The 21,729-nt window shown below is 45.9% G+C and overlaps 1 non-coding gene across 1 annotated transcript; it reads left to right on the forward strand.

Annotated features, from left to right (window-relative positions):
- The first annotated feature begins 16,096 nt into the window (after nucleotides 1–16,096).
- On the forward strand, nucleotides 16,097–16,203 carry LOC147344478 (U6 spliceosomal RNA). The gene has a single exon (XR_015155914.1). It is a non-coding gene; the product is annotated as a U6 spliceosomal RNA (small nuclear RNA).
- The last annotated feature ends 5,526 nt before the right edge of the window (nucleotides 16,204–21,729 follow it).

Raw genomic sequence — 21,729 nt, forward strand, 5'->3', positions numbered from 1 at the left:
CATCTTTGGGAAAATGCTTCCTGAGCCTGAAACTGAGGAATACCGAGTTTTCTGGGGTTGATGGTCCTAAAAGACAGTTTCTTGACTTATGCACAGAATTTTCAAAATGAATCCATGATTAAACATGAAGTACACTTGTTAGGTTTAGTATGGCACTTTGCTATTGATTTTGGAGGCTGCACTTGGCAAGTTTTCTTCCCTCAGATTATCCTATTATCCTGTAACATATCAATTCTACACCTCCCAGCATCATTCAAACCCAGAAGAAAAAAGCCATGTTAGTTTCCAACACAATACTAGTTATGAATACGAGGTCTAGAGTCAGACTGCCTGGACTCAAATCTCAACTCACGATTTATCATTTTTATGACCTGGAAAAAAATAAGCTTTCTACGTCTTTATTCCCCAACTGTAAAATGGGGGTAACACTAAGCAGAGTAGTGAGGATTAAGTAAGACAATACTTGTGAAATGTTTGCATCAATACCTGACATATAGTAAGCAATCAATACGTTTTGCTTATTACTGTTATTAAGACTTGGGAGACCATGATGATTTCTGTTTGTTGTCATTTCATTTACTTTATTTTACTATAGTTTTAATTTAAATTCATTTGATTTTTAAAAATTGTGAAAATATGATAACACATTTACAGGAGACTTGGAAAATACAGGACAAAGTTACATATAGTTCCACTATATATTACCATCATTTTTTAAAGTAGGTAAATTAAGATTTTTAGTTGGAGTCTCAATATCAAACTCTCAAAAATTAATAGAATGAAATGATAATATAATAATGAAATATAATAGAATTAATAGAATGAAAAGTAGAAGGATATAGTAGACCTGAAAAGCACCATAAAGCAATTCAACATAACACACAAAAGCAGGATACAAATTCTGTTTAAGTTCCAATAGACTGTAAACTGGTTTCCCTGGTAGCTCAGACCATAAAGAGTCTGCCTGCAATGCAGGATACCCAGGTTCGATCACTAGGTGGGGAAGATTCCCTGGTGAAGGGAATGGCTACCCACTCCAGTATTCTTGCCTGGAGAATTCCATGGACAGAAGAGCTTGGCAGGCTACTGTCCATGGGGTCACCAAGAGTTGGTCACACTGAGCGACTGACCACACAGACTATAAACCAGGAGACGTTGGAAAGTGACCAGGGACGAGAAAACAAGGTGCACAAATGTCATGGTCTAAAGGTATGAAAATCAGACAAAGTCTGTTACCACTGTGGAATTATGTTAGAAATCAATAGCAAAGATATTTGAAAATAACCCACATATTTTCAAGTGTAAGGTGATATTTACACAGAGATCTTTGACTTAGCCATTGAAAGCCTCAATAAAAAGACTGAAAAAAAAAAACAGAGTATGATTGCAGAAAATAAAGTATTTAAATGAGAAATTAATATCAAAAATAGTTTAGAAACCCCATGTATTTGGAAATTAAATTTTCACTTTTAAATGATGTGTATATCTAAGAAACCATACTAAGGAAAATTAGAAAATATTTTTTAACAGATTGTGGAAACAGGTAGGCATCTTTTACTATTGTGGTTATTTAAACTATTACTCATTTTAATACCATTGTACCATGATTGGTCAACAGAAAATAATAGAATTCTATACCACTAAAACTGTCATTTAACAGAAAAATCTGTAATCACTTTTTAAAATCCAGATGCACATTAGAATTATCTTGGAACTTTTAAAAAATAGCACAAATGCCCAGGTATCTTTTTTTTTTCTCCAAAGCTCCAGAGGTGATTCTAATGAAGAGCCATGTTTAAAAACAACTGGATGATATGATGATCTTTTACTTTTATCTAGTTTGTTACACTTTTTCTATTTCATATTCATTGTTCCCATTTTAGTTAATTAACACTTTCCAATTTCTCTCTCTTTTTTTGTTGTTGTTGTTCTTTCTCAAGCCTTTATCAAGTATAGTAGAAAAACTTTTATATACATATATGTAGTATGTATAATATATATGTTTTAGAAAACATGAATTTTTGCTTAGCTAAAAATTTATGACATTTTGGTTCCACTTGTTTGACTAAGTATGAATAGAATGCTAGATTTCTAATTTACATTCACTCAAAACTTTGATGCCATTTATTCTGGCTTCTAGAATTACTGCTAAAAGTCTAGAAAGCTTATTAATTTAGTGATTTAAAAAAAAATTTGAATGAGGCTTGAAACTTCTAATCCGAACCTGAGAATATAAAGAAATACTGTGTTGTAAAAAACAAAACAAACAAACAAGCAGGAAATTAACATGTGATATAGTTTTATTAACTAAAGTACAGATTTTGTTCAAATTTCACAAAATTGTATGTTAGTGCCCATTATTTATGTTCAGACCTTATTCAAGATTCCACACTGTATTAACATTTAGTTGTACTGAGCAGCTTCAGCTGCATGTAACTGACAAATTACAAATTTGTCAGAATTACAAATTCTGACAAATTCTCTTTTCATTTTTTTTTTTTTTATCCTTTTGATGATGTTTAATGAAATGGATATCCCCAAGTACTGCACACCACTTCCTTGGATCCTGCAGCCTCTTGCCCCCAGGGAAAACGGCAGGAAAGTTCCATCTTAGACTGAATCCTAAACCCTGTCCAGGGATGAGAAGGCTGCTGGGACACAAATTAAGGAGGGTACAGTTAAATCGGGAGCTCTTTTTGATAGAGTTGCTTGTCCTTTTCAGAGGCTCAAGTCCCCTATCAGGATGAGTCCCGGACGTGGTCCAGGAAGAGCCAGCATAGACCAGGAAGACGAAGCACTTTGCCTCCACTACTCCTGGCCAGGAGAAGGATCTGGATACATAAAAGAAGGGGCACCACACAGGGGTCCTTGTTATCCTTGGACTCAGTAGTCGAGTCCCCCAGTCACATCACTTCCTCAGGGCAGTGAGAGTCAACACAACACTGTTTGCTAAGAAACGTGCCATCTGTAAATGTGGTGCCCAGCAAACCCCTTCTGCTAAACTCTGGTGTCCGTCTTTGCCCACTTACACAAAACTCAGATAAACTGATCGCAAAATCAAAATGCAAATTGTACTAAAGTTACAGGATTTCAGGAAGTGAAAATGATGCTGAAGAAGCCTTCCAATTCTGTGCAAAGCCACTGACAGAGAAGGATCTGGCCATTCTTGATTTGAAGGGAAAAAAAGGACAAAGGTGATAACACAGCAGACACTCAAAAGGGAATGATTTGAGTGTCGTGGATTAACGAACACCTTTGTGAAAATGTATGAAGACTTTGGATCATTTTGCAAAAAAATGACACCTGGGAAGATCATGCTGTGAAAATTAACCACAAAGAATGGTTACAGAGTGAGTCATCGCACAATTTTCTGCTGAAAAATTTATACGCCCAAATCAACATTTGATTCATTCTTTGCTCAAAGATTACAGATGGTATTATAGTCATAGATTAAAACACAAGATAAATTAATTTTAATAAATTGGAATACCATTTATAAGTTTTAAGACAAATTTAAGCTTTAAGGTGAATTCCACATCTTTTTAGTTTTTACCATTTACTAAGAAAGGAGATTCCTGCTTAACACAGGTCCATTTAAAATGGGCCTTTTCTAGCACTAATTTTCCTAGGATGAATGGACCTGGTATACCCCAGGTGAGGTCCCAGGATCCCCAGGACAAAAAGCAGACATTCTTTATGTTATGATTCAGAGCTGCTGAGATTCATCACTTGCGTGCATTCGCCCAGAATAAGTGAGCAGGGGAAACACACACACACACATACACGAGAGAGAGAGAAAGAGAGAGCAATCAGGAATCAGTTGCCCTGAGCTCTCACCCTCAGGTTCCAGGTGGGGCCAGCCTCTCCAGGTCTCTGTTACCTTGGTAGGGAGGGCTTTCCCAATATGAGTGGCTTCTCCATGGCAAAGGACCATTGGTGGTTGGAGAGAAATTGTTCCAGGAGGACTGGACTCAAGCTCAAATTACCAGGGCTTCAGGACGTGGACATAAGAGGGATAAAAATGGGAGCCAAGTAGGCAGCTCTGGTTTGGCCTCAAGCATGTCCCAGAATCTGAGAACAGAGCTCTGCAGGTACCAGGCAGTGTTCTGGCCCTACCCTCATCCACCACCCCATGTGCAAGGAGAGGGGCCACCTGGGGGCTGAGAGCCAGCAGTGAGTCCAGAAACGCCCGCTAGCAACAGGAACTCAAGGAGATCAAACCAGTCCATCCTAAAGGAAATCAACCCTGAATGTTCACTGGAAGGACTGATGCTAAAGCTGAAACTCCAATACTTTGGCCACCTGATTCAAAGAACTGAGTCCTTGGAAAAGACCCTGATGCTGGGAAAGATTGAAGGCAAAAGGAGAAGGGGCGGGGAAGACAGAGGATGAGATGGTTAGATGACATCATCAATTCAGTGGGCATGAATTTGAGCAAACTCTGGGATATAGCGGAAGACAGAGGAGCCCGGCGCGCTGCAGTCCATGAGGTCGCAGAGTCAGACACAACTTAGCGACTGAATGACAATAAACAGGAACTCTGTTCTTTTACAGGAGCCTGATGGAAGCAGCCTGCCTGCCTCTTGGTCCAGGCCCCAACCCCGAGAGGGAGGCCCCGTGAGCAGAGAAGCAAAGGTGGAGATGCTGGCACTGCCCCAAGAGCACCCAGTGCCTGCTGGGACCCCAGGCAACCTGAGTGCTGGTGGAGGGCTCCCTGCAAGGCCCGCACATCCATCACTCCTCCTGTCCTCTGGCTGCCTGCATCTCTGGAAATTGGCTGGAGCAATCACTCTAAGGATCCTCAACAGGGGGACAGCATTAAAGACAAGAGAGCTTTGAGGCAGCATCTCTGACTCTAGATGGCGGCGCAAATGACCGGCCATTTCCTGGTCCACTGGTTAGCGGAATTAGCATACTGTGCGTGGGGCAGCCTCCATCCGTCTCCTGCGCTCTCATTATCAGCGGCAAGGTGGAATTGGCAGCTAACCTTTGAGTCCATGAAGGGTAATGTCCCCCGCTCCCGAGAGGACACTCTCACCCAGGACGGGCCCGTCCCAGGACCCTGGGACATTGTCAGTGGGCCATCCGGGCAACTGCTGCGTCTGGAGGAGCTGGCGTTCGTGGACGGCTTGGGGTGAAGATGAACCCCAGGGGAGCTCTGGGTAGGTTTGGAGTCGGGAGGCCTGGCCTCTCTCTGGCCTCATCAGTAACTCGGGGGTTGTCCAGCAGGTCTCAGAAGTCCTCTAAGCTTCTGGGCTGTCCTCACCTTCCCCAAAGTCTGGGGGAAACAGCCACTCCATGATCCATGATGGCTCCCTCCAAAGGTAATTGGAGGCTCTAGTCCTGCCAGGCTGCAACCCCAAATCTGTCCAGCAGGAGTGATTGGCTGTAGCTCCTTCCCTGTTTGCTTGTGGCCAATGCACTGCAGGCTGGTTAGGGGGCAGAGTCCCTACAGGAAAGAAAGAGAGACTAGCTTGGGAGAGGGATCCGTCCTGTGGCCCTGTAAAAAGAATCTCTAGGATGCTCCGGCTGTCTGCTCAGAGGCACCTCCTAGGTCAGCTGGCTGCTGGAGCTGTGTGCGGCCTGTACCCTCTCAGGTGGCCGTGGGTGGCCGCCAAGCTGACCTGCCTGGGGCTTAGGGCCTGCCAGGGCTGGGTCTGTACACAGGGGATTGGATCACTGCTGGGGTGCCCCGAACAATTGGTTGCAGGGTGTTATTTATAGATTTTACTAAGTGTAACTTCTTTTGTTAAGGCCAGGAAATTGGGGTCCCGCAGCGCTGGACTGGACCAGGCTGTGGGATGTGACCTTGGGTTTTTCCCCGCTCTGGGACTCAGTTTATTCATCAGTTAAATGGGAGGTTGGACTTCCCTGGTAGCTCAACTGGTGAAGAATCCGCCTGCAATGCAGGAGACCTCGGTTCGATTCCTGTGTCGGAAAGTTCCCCTGGATAAGGGATAGGCTACCCAACTCTGGTATTCTTGGGTTTCCCTGGTGGCTCAGAAGGTAGAGAATCTGCCTGCAATGTGGAGGACCTGGGTTTGATCCCTGGGTTGGGAAGATGCCCCCAGGAGCGGGGCATGACAACCCACTCCAGTATTCTTGCCTGGAGAATCCCCATGGACAGAGGAGCCTGGTGGGCTACAGTCCACGGGGTCGCAAAGAGTCGGACACGACTGAGCGACTAAGCACAACACAGCACGAATGAGCAGTTGGACTAGACTGTGGCTAAGAAACCTTCTAGCCTTGACCTGGAGGACTCCATAAATGTTCATGGGGCCTGGAAAATGTGCCCACTCGGGGGCCTTCCAACCTTGTTTTGTGGAGTGTTAGGTTTGGGGTGGAGGAAGCTGGATGGTGTGACTCAGATGCCCTGACTCAACCTTCTCCTTCTGCAAAGGGCTCAGGGCATGACTGCGTAACCAGGGGCAGGGAAATGCCGTCTGGCTCCCAAGAAGTGCTCTGTCCACCCTGCGGGGACACCAAAGTCTCCCTGGATCTGGCTTGCTCCCCAGGAGAGGAGAGGTGGGGCTGGGGCCTGCTGTGAAATGGGGTGGCCTTTGTGATCGGCTTCATCCACCTGTACATTGATTACGGCTGTACTCACACCTCACATGTGTACTGAGCTCCTATTTATCCCTCAAGTCCCCACTCTGTTGCTGGCCTGCCCTTCCACCTCCCCTTCTCTTCCTGTCCCTGCACAACCATCATCACACAGTCTGACCTCTAGCTGGCACGTGGAGGACTCATCAGTGGGCAGTGAGTCCATAAGCCCCTGTAGGGCAGGCACGCTGTTCCCTAGTACATGGTACAGAAGGTCCTTAACCAAATTTTGCTCAATGAATGAATGAGTGGAAGAAGTGAAATGAGCAGATGTGTTGATGAGGACATTCCAGGATGAAGGGTATTGTGGGCAAAGGTCGGGGGTGGGAATAGCCCAGTCTTCAAGGAGTAACCAATAAAGACAAGTGTGGGGTGGGGAAAACCTAAGTCCCCTTTTCATTACTTATTTCACTGGTACTTGGGTATTTGTCTTAATATTGGTATTACGCACTAGACTGTGAATCCCACGTGTCCCTCTGACTGTTTTCACAGGACTTTGCCCAAGACTGAGCACAGAGTAGGTATTTAATAGGTGCTCACTAAATAAATTAATTAGATAAAATGGGATGTCTAAGTGGACAGTCCAGTGCTCATATGGCAGGTCCACAAGCACCAGAGACCCAGGCCCATTACAAGATTGCCATAAAAAATGCAGGATCCCTAGTTAAATTTGAATTTTAGATGAAAAATAGATAATTTTAAAATTATAAGTATGTCTCAGTTTTTGCCTAAGACATACTAATCATTCATTTTTATCTGAAATTAAAATTAACTGGTGTTTGGGGATTTTATTTTTTTCTGTATTTGCCTTTTGGGGGGTTTTGTTTTTGGTATCTTATCTTGCTAGTTTTATTTGTTTGAATTTGCTAATCAAGCAAGCTATCCTTCCCTCTTTACATTTGTCATACTTATTCTTGTCTTATATCCTCATGATGGCTTCAGAATCACAAGATGGCTGCTGGGGTTCCAGCCTTCTTGTTTGTGATTTATGAAAGAAGAAGGATAAAGCAAGGACGGATAAGGGACACCTGTCTCCCGTTTGAGTCAACTTTTTAAAAGAGATTTCATAAGTTGAATTATGGGCTGGTTAATACATGGGGCACAAAAGAAGCAAACATGGCAAAATATTAACAAGTATTAAATCTGGGCTATGGGTGTATATAGGTGTCCATTACCCTGGTCTACGTTTTCTTCATGCCTGAAAACTGTCTTAATAAAAAGGTTGCTTCTTTTTAAAGATCGATTTCCCATAATCCTCGCCCAATAACTTTTGCTTTCGTTTCATTGGCCAGCCCTTGTAGAAAGGGGGTCTGGGAAATGTAGTCTTTGAACTGGATATACCAATGCCTGGATGTAATTGAGGTTATGTCAATGAGAAAGAGGAGAAGGCATTGGCACTCCACTCCAGTACTCTTGCCTGGAAAATCCCATGGATGGAGGAGCCCGGAGGGCTGCAGTCCATGGGGTCGCTGAGGGTCGGACACGACTGAGAGACTTCACTTTCACTTTTCACCTTCCTGCATTGGAGAAGGAAATGGCAACCCACTCCAGTGTTCTTGCCTGGAGAATCCCAGGGGTGGGGGAGCCTGGTGGGCTGCCGTCTACGGGGTCTCACAGAGATGGACACGACTGAAGTGAGTTAGCAGCAGCAGCAATGAAAAAGAAGGGAGAACAGACATTAGGCAGGAACTCACAGCCTCTGTCCAGGGCACGATTCCTCAGCTTTCTCTGCACAGCACACAGAGCATCTGGGGCTGCAGTCCCCAAATTTCTGCTTTGGCTTCCTGTTGAATCCAGCTCCTCCTGGTCTCATCCAACCTTGTGATGGGACTTCTACCCTTGGAATGGTGACTAAATCATAGTCAATCCCTCTCCCAAGGGCGGGTATGGGGAGGAGCCCTGCTGAAGCCCAGACCTATGCATTCTGCAGCTTGTCCCCTGTGTGGTCTTTGCCAGGGTGCTGAACCCTGGTGACCTGTGAGGTGGCCTCTAAAGAACATGCAGCCCAGCTCCTTCCCTCCCTCAATGGGAGGGGCTTACATTTCCCAGGGCAAAGACCCCACAAGAAGTGTATCCATCCTGTGTGGGAGGAAGATACTTGAGCAGAAAGCCACATTCTGAGCTGTTGTCCCAGGTAAGATGGCTGTGTAGTCCCCAGCTGTCAACTAACCAGGAACTAAGAGTACCAGGGGTGGTGCTTGGGGTATACCACAGGCCCTCAAAGCCACGAATAAACACATGCTGTACTGTCCTCTGCATGCTTACAGCAGAGCAGGCCTGCTATGAATATTTGGGGAAGGGGCGAGGGAGGCACTCTGGTCCATCCACTAACAGGTGAACTGTGGTCTATCCACGCAATAGAATATTACCCAGTCATAAAAAGGAATGACATATTGATCCGTGCTATCACTCGGGTGAACCCTGGGAACGTTATGCTGAGTAAAAGAAGCCAGCCGTACTGTTTGATTCTACTTATGTAAATACACAGAATGTATCTGCCATTCTACAAATCTACAGGGCAAATCTACAGAGACAATAAGTAGGTTCATGGTTACTGAGGCATGGAGGACTGAGGGAAAATAAGAAGTGCATGCTAATGAGTTTGAGGTTTCTTTTGGGATGGTAAAAATGTTATGAAATTGTGGTGATGTTTGCATGTATCTACAGATGTATTGTGCTGTGCTTAGTCGCTCAGTCATGTCCGACTCTTTGCAACCCCAAGGACTGCAGCCCGGCCAGGATCCTCTGTCCATGGAGATTCTCCAGACAAGAATACTGGAGTGGGTTGCTATGCCCTCTTCCAGGAGATCTTCCCAACCCAAGTCTCCCACATTGCAGGCAGATTCTTTATTGTCTGAGCCATCAAATCATACACTTTTAGTGGGTGAATTGTGGGACTTGACTGGTGGTCCAGTGGTTAGGCCTCTATGCCTCCAGTGCAGAGGGCACTGGTTTGATCCCTGGTCAGGGAAATAAGATCCCACACGCCATGGGGAGTGGCCAAAAAGTAAGTAAGCAAATAAATAAATGGGTGACTTGTATTTGTGAATAGTATCTCAATAAATCTGTTTTTTTTTTTTTTTTTTAAAAAAAACAACCTTCTGGAAACAGGAGATATTTTTATCAACAGCAACAATATCACAGTAAGTTAAAGCTGGCTAGGACTCAGCGTATGGTGGACTCCCAGGAAGCCAACCTGGAAGATTCCCAGCGTGGACTGGAATTCCAGAAGCCGTGTCCAGCTGGCACGGAGTGGGGAGGAGTCCTGCCTGGTCCACCGAGCAGCGAACGGCTCGAGTGAACGCGCCTCCACTTACATATATCGATCGTTTACCTCCCTCTGTTCCCAGCGCTGATCTATGAGCAAGAGGAAAGGAAAAAGGAGCGAGGGCTTAAACTCTTATCACTAAAGTGAGTCTCCCTCTACATTAAAAAACTATCCAGACCCTGTGGCAGGAATGGGTTCTGATCTTGGGGCATAAATTTGTGTGTGTGGAAAAAAGACTTATTGGTGAATTTAGCAGTATTTTTCGTTGAACTGGCAGTTGCTAACCATTACACCAGTATTTATTTGATTCTTAAAGAGTACAAAACCATGGACCACAAATAAAGAAGATGGAGTAATAGTTTGTGGCTGGGCCACTAGCTTTAAACTTGAAATGAAGTGTCCAGTTTTGAGTTACTGTGTCCAACCACCATTTGTACAGTTTGAAAAGTGGGAGCATTTTTCCAGGCTGTCAGTGAGACTGTAGTTCATTCCCATGAATGATATCGCTGAAGGAGCAGTTGTTCTGCTATGAGCACTTCACTCATGACCAGAATATATTAAATGTATTAATCTGGGCCTCCCGGCGTAATTTAGGAAGGGCTTCTATTTGACACATCCCTGTACATCCTTGTTTTATTGCTTGCTCCCGCAGGTAACAATGTCTCAAAGGTCTCGCTCCTGAATGAAGTTAAAATTGCATGTCACCCAATAGCATATGCAGTTTTGTAGCTTATTTTGCTGTCAAAATTACCACCCTGCAACAACATGAGACGTTAATGGGGACGTGGCGTGATTTACCTCGCCGGCTCTGGGCCCCATGGCCAGAGAGGATGTCCCACGTCCAGGCGGCCACGTGTTTGGGGAAGCTGTGACACCTCAGCCCTTCAGCTCTGCCTTTGGTACCCAAACTACGTCACCCCACGTGGCAGGCCTCTCCTGAGATGAAAATAAGTGGTGGGTGAGATTGCCAAATAATTGTTAGGCTTGTTTTAAGTCACTAGGGAAGAAAATGTCTATTTCAAGCAAGTTAGTCCTCCAGGGACAGAGAGGACTCCGCCAATTTCTCGGTGAGGCCGGAGACTGTGGTCTGTTAAAAGCATGTCCAAGGCTTATGTAAAAATATCTAATTTTAAGGCTAATGGGCTACAGCATACTAACGCATATATATGGAATTTAGAAAGATGGTAACAATAACCCGGTGTACGAGACAGCAAAAGAGACACTGATGTATAGAACAGTCTTATGGACTCTGTGGGAGAGGGAGAGGGTGGGAAGATTTGGGAGAATGCCATTGAAACATGTAAAATATCACGCAAGAAACGAGTTGCCAGTCCAGGTTTGATGCACGATACTGGATGCTTGGGGCTAGTGCACTGGGACGACCCAGAGGGATGGTATGGGGAGGGAGGAGGGAGGAGGGTTCAGGATGGGGAACACATGTATACCTGTGGCGGATTCACTTTGATATTTGGCAAAACTAATACAATTATGTAAAGTTTAAAAATAAAATAAAATTTAAAAAAAAAAGGCTAACGGGCGCCTCCTTGACTTATGGTTTTTTTAATAATTAAAAAAGATGTTTTTAACTGGCATATGATTGCTTTACAATGCTGTACTCGTTTCTACTGTGCAGCAACATGAATCAGCTTTATATATACACGTATCCCCTCCTTCTTTTGACTTACAATTCGACCCAACATTTTCCTACCCTGTAAAAGCCAGCATCTTTGGAATGTTTGTTGTCTCAAGGAACAAGAGAAGCCCACAAAGCTGGGCTGTGCCTTTAATGAAATGATGGCTTGCCCATAGGGGAAGAATGCTGGAGGCAGCTCAGAACCACCGGGAAGACTGACCCAGTGGCTGGGCTGCATTTGAACTCTCATGGTCCTAGACACTTTTGCCTTTGTGTGTTCCTCCTGCCATTAAAAATAAATTAAAAAATACATAATTTAAAATACTTGTAAACTATATAAGTATGTATATAAATATATAATGGACTTGTGTATTTTAAATTGCATTTTATGACTGCATTGGTATGAAGACAAGTAAAAGTTGGACTAGATTCATGATTAGAAAGACTTTATTGAGCTATTAAATTTTCTGCTTCTAATTCTGGAAGAAATGAAAATTAAAACATTTCTTTGGGTCCTAGGGACAGTGCCTGGTGGGTACATCGGCCCTGACCTGGGTTGCAGGATCCAACCTTCAAATCCTCCTCTGAGAGTTTCTCTCTTTCAAGGACAGGACTTCCTGACCGAGGTAGCTCATTGGAGGAGCTAAGATGAAGGGCATCGTGTGTCCCCCATCATGACCCAGACTGCTCCCCTAGTTGCCCTATGGTTCCCCAGCCCCCGGTGATGTCAGACACACTTTCCTTAAACGGCTCCCTCCATTGATCTGCTTTAATTTCAAAATAGGACCACGGCTGTGGATTTTCCAGTGCATTTGAGAGCCGGGGACCGTTCGTGAATGCAGGAGCAGAACGCTCCAACTGCGGGCATGGTGGGCTGTGATGATAGGAAAGGGCGTTAATGATGGGCCGTGATGGCTGACCCTTGACCTCATCGACCGCAGCCCCACTCCCCAGCTGAGTTTCTGCAGTCTGGTCATCTGTGAGGGGTTTAAAGGGCAGCTGTTGTCCCCGGTCAACCATCCTGCCATTAATAATGTTTTCATCCATGACAATGACAAACCCGTGGTACTTGAGGAGAGTTTATTAAGGTCCGTCTATAAATAAGAATTAAATTTTTTAAAAAATGGGTTGACACGGATAAACAGACAGACAAATAAAGTGATTGGGCAAAACAATAAATATAAGAATGGACAAGACGCTTGGAGAGCTCTGCCCGGAAAGGGAGGCCCAGGCCATTCTCTCTCCTCCAGCCTCCCTGCAAGTTTAGATTTCGTGAAGCTGCTTCAGAGCACATAGGTTTTGTGAATCTCGGCCCTGGCTAATATTTTGTCATGTAATGCCTGTTCTCTCAGCTGATAAAAAGAATTGCAGCCATTTCTCTATGTCAAGCATATAACTGAGGGCTGGTAAAATTTAAATGTCTCATCTGTCCCTGGCTTGCATGCAAATGGCCTGACCTGAAAGCTCGGCTTCAGGCCTGCGGGCAAGTGACAGTTGGTGCCGGCTTGCTGGTCCAGCCCTTGTCTGGGGACTGACTCAGCAAAGTGGCCAGGGAGGCTCTGAGCCAGAAACCTGTCTTCCTGTAGCCTGGTCCTGGCTCAGAGGGCAGGCTTTCCCCTCTACAGCCTTCATGTGTTTGGGGTGTTGGCACAGACCATTCTACGCCTTTACTTAAGTCACGCGGCTTGTTCTACTCAAGTTTTTAACAATCGTGATGATGATTCTCTTTCTGACTGTGCTGCATAGCATGTGAGATTTTAGTTCCTTGACCAGGGAACAAACCTGAGCCCCCTGCAGTGGATTAACCACTGGGTCACCAGGGAAGTCCTGAGAATCATGATGATTTTTAATGACACACTTAAACTGTTTTCAATACTCTTTTGCGTGTGTCGGCTCATGGAACCCTCACAAGAAAGGCTCAGGGCAAATTTGATGATCTCCATTGGGAAGATGTTCTGGGCACAGAGAGGCTAGGCTAGCTTGAGTCTCTCAGGACACAGGAGCTGAGCCGGTCACTGTCCACCAACTGTGAGGAGAAGAAGTGAAGAAGGCAGTGGGCAGGAAGCCCAGGCTCCGCAGGGAGATGGGACTGTCAGTGTTCCACCTGCCAGGCACGCCCATTAGCAAGGACCTGGAGTCATCTTGGCTTCAGTGATAACAAGGGAGCATGGTGGTTTTTACTGCTGTTCAGTCGCTCAGTTGTGTCCGACTCTTTGCAACCCCGTGGACTGCAGCACGCCAGGCTTCCCTGTCCTTCACCATCTCCTGGAGCTTGCTCAAACTTATGTCCATCAAATTGGTGATGCCATCCAATCATCTCATCCTCTGTCATCCCCTTCTCCTCCCACCTTCAATCTTTCCCAGCATCAGGATCTTTTCCAATGAGTGAGTTCTTCGCATGAGGTGGCCAAAGTATTGGAGCTTCAGCTTCAGCATCAGTCCTTCCAATGAATATTCAGGACTGATTTCCTTTAGGATGGTCTGGTTGGATCTCCTTGCAGTCCAAGGGACTCTCAAGGGTCTTCTCCAGCACCACAGTTCAAAAGCATCAATTCTTTGGCACACAGCCTCCTTCATCAGTTCTTCGGCACTCAGCTTCAGCATCGTGGTGTCAGGCCCTAAACAACCTTCGGGGTCTGGCTGGTGCTTTATGCCACATGAGGGAATGTTGCTGTGTTCCTTCTTTGAGAGCAATGAGACTGGTGCTTTATGCCACATGAGGGAATGTTGCTGTGTTCCTTCTTTGAGAGCAACGAGACTGAAGCACCCGTGGGAGTCAATTCTCAGGTAAGGAGAATCATCAGTCAATCAGAATGTCCCTAATGCAGAAGCAGACAATAGACAAGACGACGAGGTCCCTGAAATGTTCTGCCCCCTGTGGCTTCTCTTGTTGGCTTGATCCATGACCCAGGCCCAAGCTGGGGGTCTTGGGGTCCCCCAAAGACTGGGAGCTGTACACAGTTCCCACCTGGAACCACAGGCAGCTGCTACGTGTCTGAAGGACCTTAGTGCTCTCTCTGTGGGAGCCTCGGTTTCCCCCCGGGCGGTAGGGATGACACCCTTCTTGTCTCTGAACCTCAAACAGCTCTCTGAAACTCAAACAGCTCTCTGAAAGGGCCTCAGAAATGAGGGTCGAGGGGCACACACCATGGTCTGGTCAGGCCTGGGAGCTGTAGCACTATCTTTAAAAAGAGAGATTTTATTTATTGATTCGGCTGCGTTGGGTCTTAGTCATGGCACGCAGGATCTTTCATTGTGGCGTGGGGGCTGTCTCTAGTTGAGGTCTGACTTCTCTGAGTTGTGGTGCGGGTTGAATAACTGTGGCTCGAAGGCTTCATTGCCCCCCAGGAATGTGAGATTGGGATCTTAGTTCCCCAACCAGGGATAAAACCTGCATCCCCTGCATTGGAAGGTAGATTCTTAACCACTGCACTGCCCGGGAAGTCCCTGTAGCACGATCTTACATTGGCCTTGTTTTCTGAGACTCTGAGTGGTCCAGGCAACCAGCATTCACCTGGATTTTTCCCCATTTTTTTGGTACCCAATTTGACAGCAACATGGACAGCCCATGAACACTGGCCTGGAAAGGCCCTGACAAGTGAGGTGGGAGAAAAGAAACGAGGTGGTATTTCCCCTTACCTCTTTGAATGACCCCCCACCCACCCCAGAGGACTCTGCCTGCTCTTCTCACCCACCATGATGAGCAGCACAGGTGTCTCTGCCCTGGAGCTCGAGCTGGGGGAGCAACTGGTCCAGCCTAGGGCACCCACGTGTGAGGCACAGGGTGGGCAAGGCAGGTGGGAAAGTGAGATGGGGTGGGGGGAGTCTGGCGCGCTCGCCAGGAGAGGGAGAGGCCTCCTGCAGGACCCCAGGCGGCCCCCAGGCAGGGGAGAGGGTCCCTCCAGATGCCACTCCCCACCAGCCATGGGAGCAATGGAAACTGACCACAGACACACCCGTGCCCCTGGCAGCAGCCCCTCCTGGGGTCCTTCCCCTCGCCTGTGCCCTCCCTACCCAGCCTCTCCAACCTGGCGCCCGCCCTCTCCCACATCCTCCTTGCTCACTTTCTTCATGATCTGAAATTGCACGTTTTCCCTTTAGGGCCTGTCTGCCTCTCCCCCTAAGAGTGCAAGTGCCTGGGGCCCAGGGAGCAGGGGGCTCCCCCCTCAATAACGCGGGACCAGGAAGTAAATGTGAGGGACACTCATGACCCAGAACAATCTTCCACGGGTGGACACCCCCAACCAACCAGCACCTCTGCAGGGAACTGCAGCCCCTCCCTGAGCGAGCAGACGTGCCCCCATTCTTCCTGATTCAGCTCATGGGCCTGCTTTCCAGGACTCTCCAAAGAGCTTTCTAGAAGCTTCCAGAGCAGGAGTGAGGAAGATTCCTGACCTCCCGTCTCCGATCCCAGGCTTGACGTCTAGGGGCACAGGGGCCAAGCTGTTGCCGCTGTAAACAAGATAGGTTAAGGTGGTGGCTGTGCCCGAGGGTCAGACTGGGCCACAGAGACTGTGGTGGGAGAAATGGATCTGGCCTGGGCACCTTGGGTGGACTTCACTGGTTTTTCCCAGTGTTAAAATCAAAGCCCAGTGCTCGCTTCGGCAGCACATATACTAAAATTGGAACGATACAGAGAAGATTAGCATGGCCCCTGCGCAAGGATGACATGCAAATTCGTGAAGCGTTCCATATTTTTAAAGAGACACTGATGTATAGATCAGTCTTATGGACTCTGTGGGAGAGGGAGAGGGTGGGGAGATTTGGGAGAATGGCATTGAAACATGTATAATATCATGTATGAAACGAGTCGCCAGTCCAGGTTCGATGCACGATACTGGATGCTTGGGGCTGGTGCACTGGGACGACCCAGAGGGAGGGTATGGGGAGGGAGGAGGGAGGAGGGTTCAGGATGGGGAACACAGGTATACCTGTGGCGGATTCATTTCGATATTTGGCAAAACTAATACAATATTGTAAAGTTTAAAAATAAAATAAAATTTTAAAAAAAATCAAAGCCCAGGGGCTTCCCTGTTGGTCCAGCGGCCCACACTCCTCACTCCCAGTACAGGGGGCTCAGGTTTGATCTCTGGTCAGGGAACTAGATCCTGCATGCCGCAGCCAAAGAAGTAAATATATATTTAAAAACTCGAAGCCCAAAAGGCATGTAATTGGACTTCTTTCAAAAACTGGCAGCCGTACTTCAACCTGTAATCACACCATAACTGGTGATGCCCCACAACCTCTAAGCTTCTGAGATTCCATCTGTGTGACTCATGACGGCCACCCCCTCGGAGTTAGAACTCACCACGGTCTAACGAACGTCATGGGGGTGAAGGTGCCCCTTCCATTCCTTCCTGCATCTGATTCGCTCTGTGACATTTTAATCAGTTCAAACTGGAGCAAATCTCCCTTAATCACCCTCTGGAAATCTTTAATTGTTAATTTTTTTTTTTTTTTTTGCTGCTTAAAGTTTCATTATTTTTAAATAATCCAATTTTACGGGCATTGCATCCTTAATGTGACCTAATTATAGGGGATGTTTTGGTAAAGAAGCAGTGGGCTGCTTCATTCGGGAGTCTTTGCCTTCCCACGAAAGTGGCTGCCTTGAGGATTTTCAGGATTCTGATCATTGCACACTGTAATTATACGTATTTTTACTGGCAGCTGTGAAAATGCTGCATTTCAAATAATTAAATGAAACACAACCAGAACTGCACGAGAAGATATACACCTTACATAAAAGCAACAAAATTGGCTTCAGATTACATCTTCAGAGCTACCTTAATGAGGCCCCAGCTAATGCCCATTTTTCACTGTCCCCCAAGAAGCAGTGGGAAATGTATGAATTTGTCTCCAAATAAGTGAATTTGGGACATCTGAGTCCTGGCTCTGCTTCTTCGCCAGCAGTGTGACCTTGGCTGAGCCACTTTCCTCCTGGGTTTTTGTTTCCTTACCTGTAAAACGGGGTTGATGATAACAGTACAGCTTGCCAGCACAGCCGTATCAAGTGAGACGATGGAAGTAAACCTGCTTTGTACAAATTAGAAAGACCTGATGAGCTGCTCAGAGCCTCAGCTTCCCCAGAGGATGAACTGGAGGAACTGAAGGCCTGGTGTCCGTCAGCCAAGCCAACGTCCCCCACCACTGGGCTTTGTCCTGCCCTCAGGCTGGACACCCCAGTACGCTCCCTATCATCTCAGGAGCCCCACTGACCCAGGGCCCCAGGGTCAATGTCCTGACATCTCCATTTCCACTCCCTGTTTTCATTCTCCTTGAGGATGACTGGAGATCCAACGAAATGGGTATTTCAGGAAAACCCAAAGCACAGGTCATGGAGCCAGTGTCCCCAGAGTCAGGCTGCTTTGTTTTTACATGAAGGTAAAACTTGACCACATGGTGGAATCAACCATGAATGTTTTTGGTGAAACCTTTCATAAAATAATCTGAAAATAAGCTTTCAATACACATTTCTTAAATGAATGGATGGACCAGAGCCATCAAAAACAAAAACAAAACGACAAACTTTTGGGGAATATAAATAGAAATTTGGAACACCTTAAACTGCTAATCCTTTGAATGTCTCCTTATTCCTTAAATCTGAGCCTGGCCCCTATTTGAGCAAGAAGGCAGGTGCTCGGTTTTCCCATTGCAAGCAATTCAAGTGGGACTCTGGTCAGCAGGCTTGTTCTCACTGTGCCATGGAACCCTCAACTGGAGTGGATTTCTCCATGGCATCGGACATTGTAGACCCATCTGAGGTTTAAATACACAGGTGCATATTGACAGGACCAGTGTCCTTCAAGGAGGAGAGACGTGCAGGTGGACCGTGGCCACCTTCACCATCTGCTGGTGCCCATTCGCCTGCCCCCTGGAGTCACCATCACTTTCCGATTCTACTTACTGTAACCTTTTCCCTGCTCTGTGTGCCACTTGTTCACTCTTTGACGTGACTAATTAATTATAACCCTTGCTTGAAGAATGACACCATTTACTGAAGTCACTTCAGATGCCACTCCATGGGCCCAAGGGCCACCAGAGACATCGAGGGAAGTAGACCATTGTCCTGCTGGACTCTGGGCAGCAGGCAGTTTGCAGCAAGGCTGTTGTCGAAATATGACCATAGCCTAATGAAACTGAAAGCAGGAAGTGACTCTCTCAGCAGCAGGGGAGATGGCCGGCAGGAAGAACTCCAGGATGGGGGTTTCTGCCAAGGGGGGTCCTGCCCTGGCTGCACCCCCAGGCCCCTCCACTCCAGAAGCTGTAGCATCCCCCGAGGTGGCTGCTGCCATCTCCCTCCAAGACAAAGGTGCCGTGGCAACTGTTGCGATTAATCACCCCTGACATCTGAAGGATTGACTGCTGGGGTCGTTTGGCAAAATGGAAAAGCCCAAGGGACTGCACGGCTCCTTCCCACCTGAGGAGACTGGGAGCATCACCGGCCTCTTAGAACCTCAGTGTCCTTGTCTCTAAAATGGGACCAGGGATAATGAGTATCATACTAATCATTTAGAGCTTCCCAGGTGGTACAGTGGGAAACATTCTGCCTGCCAATCCAGGAGACACAAGAGAGGTGTGTTCGATCCCTGGGTCAGGAAGTTCCCTAGAGTAGAAAACGGCAATCCACTCCACAATTCTTGCCTGGAGAATTCCATGGAGAGAGGAGCCTGGCGGGCTACAGTCGATGGGGTCGCAGAGGGTTGGACACGACTGAGCGCACACACACATGCAAACACTAGCAATTTGGTCATAGGCTCATCCATGTAAAATAAACAGCAAATATACAAGTATATTGAATAATATAGTACTTTCACTCATGTTAATCATATTTTATCCTTATGATAACTTTGGGAACTTTTTATTAGCGTGATGATTTTACTGATGAGGAAATTAGTGTTCCAAGAGGTCCCGTGACTTACTTGTGGTCACTGAGCTGGCAGAGGGTGGTGCTGGTGATCAGCTCAGGGTGCCCTGCACTCGTATGTACCCACTGGCTCCTCAACGCGCATCACAAGTTCAGTTTCCTCAGCAAGTCCCTCCAAAGAGCCAAACAAACCACTCAGCAAGACCATTTACATCAGTGCTGTCAATATTATGGACATGGTCACATGTGGCCACATGTAATCAAAATGAAATCAAGTTTAAAATCTAGTTCCTGAGCCACAGCAGAAGTCTCTGGTGCTGAGGAACTGGTTCTGTCAGACCATGGTTCATCCCCTTTTAAAACCAATTTTTTTCCCCCATCTCTGGTCTGTAAGTATTTTTTTAAGAAGGAAAGGAAAAAAAACCTACATTGGGATCGACTTCTGTATCAATCCATGCTATGTTGCCATCCATGATTTAAGACTGTAGAATCTTGAATAATCTATATCATTTTAACAAATAAATGATTTACTATGACAGGGAAAAAAATCTAGTTCCTGTTTTACCAGTTGCTGTGGCTGATGTACTGGGCCGTACACTGTTCACGCTGGCTCAGAAAATTCTACTGGACTATTTATTCCTAACCTTCCTCTCAGCCCTGTCTTTTCTCCATGGGCAAAATCTTTCTTCAGGTCAAAAAAACTTAGCTTGTTTCATCAGTACCAGCCAGTTAGGAGATGGCAAGTCTTCTCTAATTTGTAGCAAATCTGACAGCAAAGACAGAGATGTTACAATCTTGATCAGAAAGAACAAAATCCTGCTGGGGGAAAAGGGAAAATTCACTCATCAAGTATTGTTTAAATTATTTGAAAATATACTGCATCTGTTTAATGTTTAAAGCCAAAGAAAGTGGCAAAGTAACCGAGCATGAGATAGCTTTCAATAAATAATCATGGAATAAATAGGAATATTCGCATGGGAGCCCTGGAAATGCACGAGTAGTTTGGTACCAATAAAATGCAAAGGATAAAAATAAAATACAATACAGCAGCAAAAGTATTTATATAAATCATGAAAATGTAAGGAAAGAAAAAGAGCCAGCTGCCCCAGCTCACATTTGGAACAAGGTAATGTGAGAAATATAAGTCTGCCACCAAAGACTGTATTAGAAGCCAGGAAATAACGAACACGATTGCATTGTAGTTTTTCCAAGGGTGAAATTTACAAACGATTTACTATAAATGTTTACCCAGTGTACAATAGAGAAATGTGATCAGAGATAATTTATCTTAAAATTTTCAGCACATTCTTACGTATTCCACTTGAGAAGGGAACATGGGGCTTTTAAACGTGCTATTGTATGTTCACCTCCCCCAGAGGCCTCCCACCCTCTTTTTTATTTTATTTTTTTTTCCTTTTTGGCTTAACTAAAGCGACTGGACAAAGTTGTCCCTTCAAACCTCTGCTAAGAAAGTCAAGTTGTGTGGCCTGCAGTGAGGTATTAATTGATGACCAATCAGATCAATACCCATTCAATGAATCCATTTCAGAGTGAAATCCACATCCGGAGGAAGGAACACTTTGCTCTTATAACCTACATGGAGAGGGCTGATAGATGTCTCCCTGTGGGTCTCCTGCACCTAATAGGGTTCATACCTTTGTTTGTTGGACAAACTATTCTCTAGACCAGTTCAAGTTAAAGACAAAATCTTTGGAGCTGGAAGACAGACATTCAAGGTCAGCTCTGCCCTTATCTGCCCTCAGGCCTCCCCCAAACTGTTTAGTTTGTTTTTTAGTAAAGGGGACCCATGGATGTGATGTTAGAAGCACTTTTATACCACGAAGCATTAGGTGGTGATGTTATTGTTCAGTCGATAAATCAAGTCTGACTCTTTGTGACTCCATGGACAGCAGCATGCCAGGCCTCCCTGTCCATCACTATCTCTCAGAGTTTGCTCAGATTCACGTCCATTGAGTCAGTGATGCCATCCAACCATCTCATCCTCTGTTGCCCCCTCAGTCTTTCCCAGCATCAGGGTCTTTTCCACATCTTCGGATGAGGCAGCCAAAGTATTGGAGCCTCAGCTTCGGCATCACTCCTTCCAATCCTTTAGGATTGACTGGTTTGATCAGCATTAGGTGAGTGTCAGGTTATTATAGTGAAGGATTTTTCTGGGTGTGACACTCTACCCACTACTTTTCCAACCTCCTCCCCAAATGCTCATGCTGCAGAGGGCAGGATCTGCTCAACAGATCACAGTGAAATGCTGGTGTCTTCCATATGTCAGCCTTTCTAGTTCTAGGAAAAAACTGGCAAAGGGACTGGGGTTGTCTAGTCTGGAGAAGGGAAGACCTGAGAGCC

Source organism: Bos grunniens, chromosome 26 (assembly GCF_055505025.1).
Source record: "Bos grunniens cultivar Pamir isolate PY7600 chromosome 26, Bosgru_T2T1.0, whole genome shotgun sequence".
In the NCBI taxonomy this organism is placed as follows: domain Eukaryota; kingdom Metazoa; phylum Chordata; class Mammalia; order Artiodactyla; family Bovidae; genus Bos; species Bos grunniens.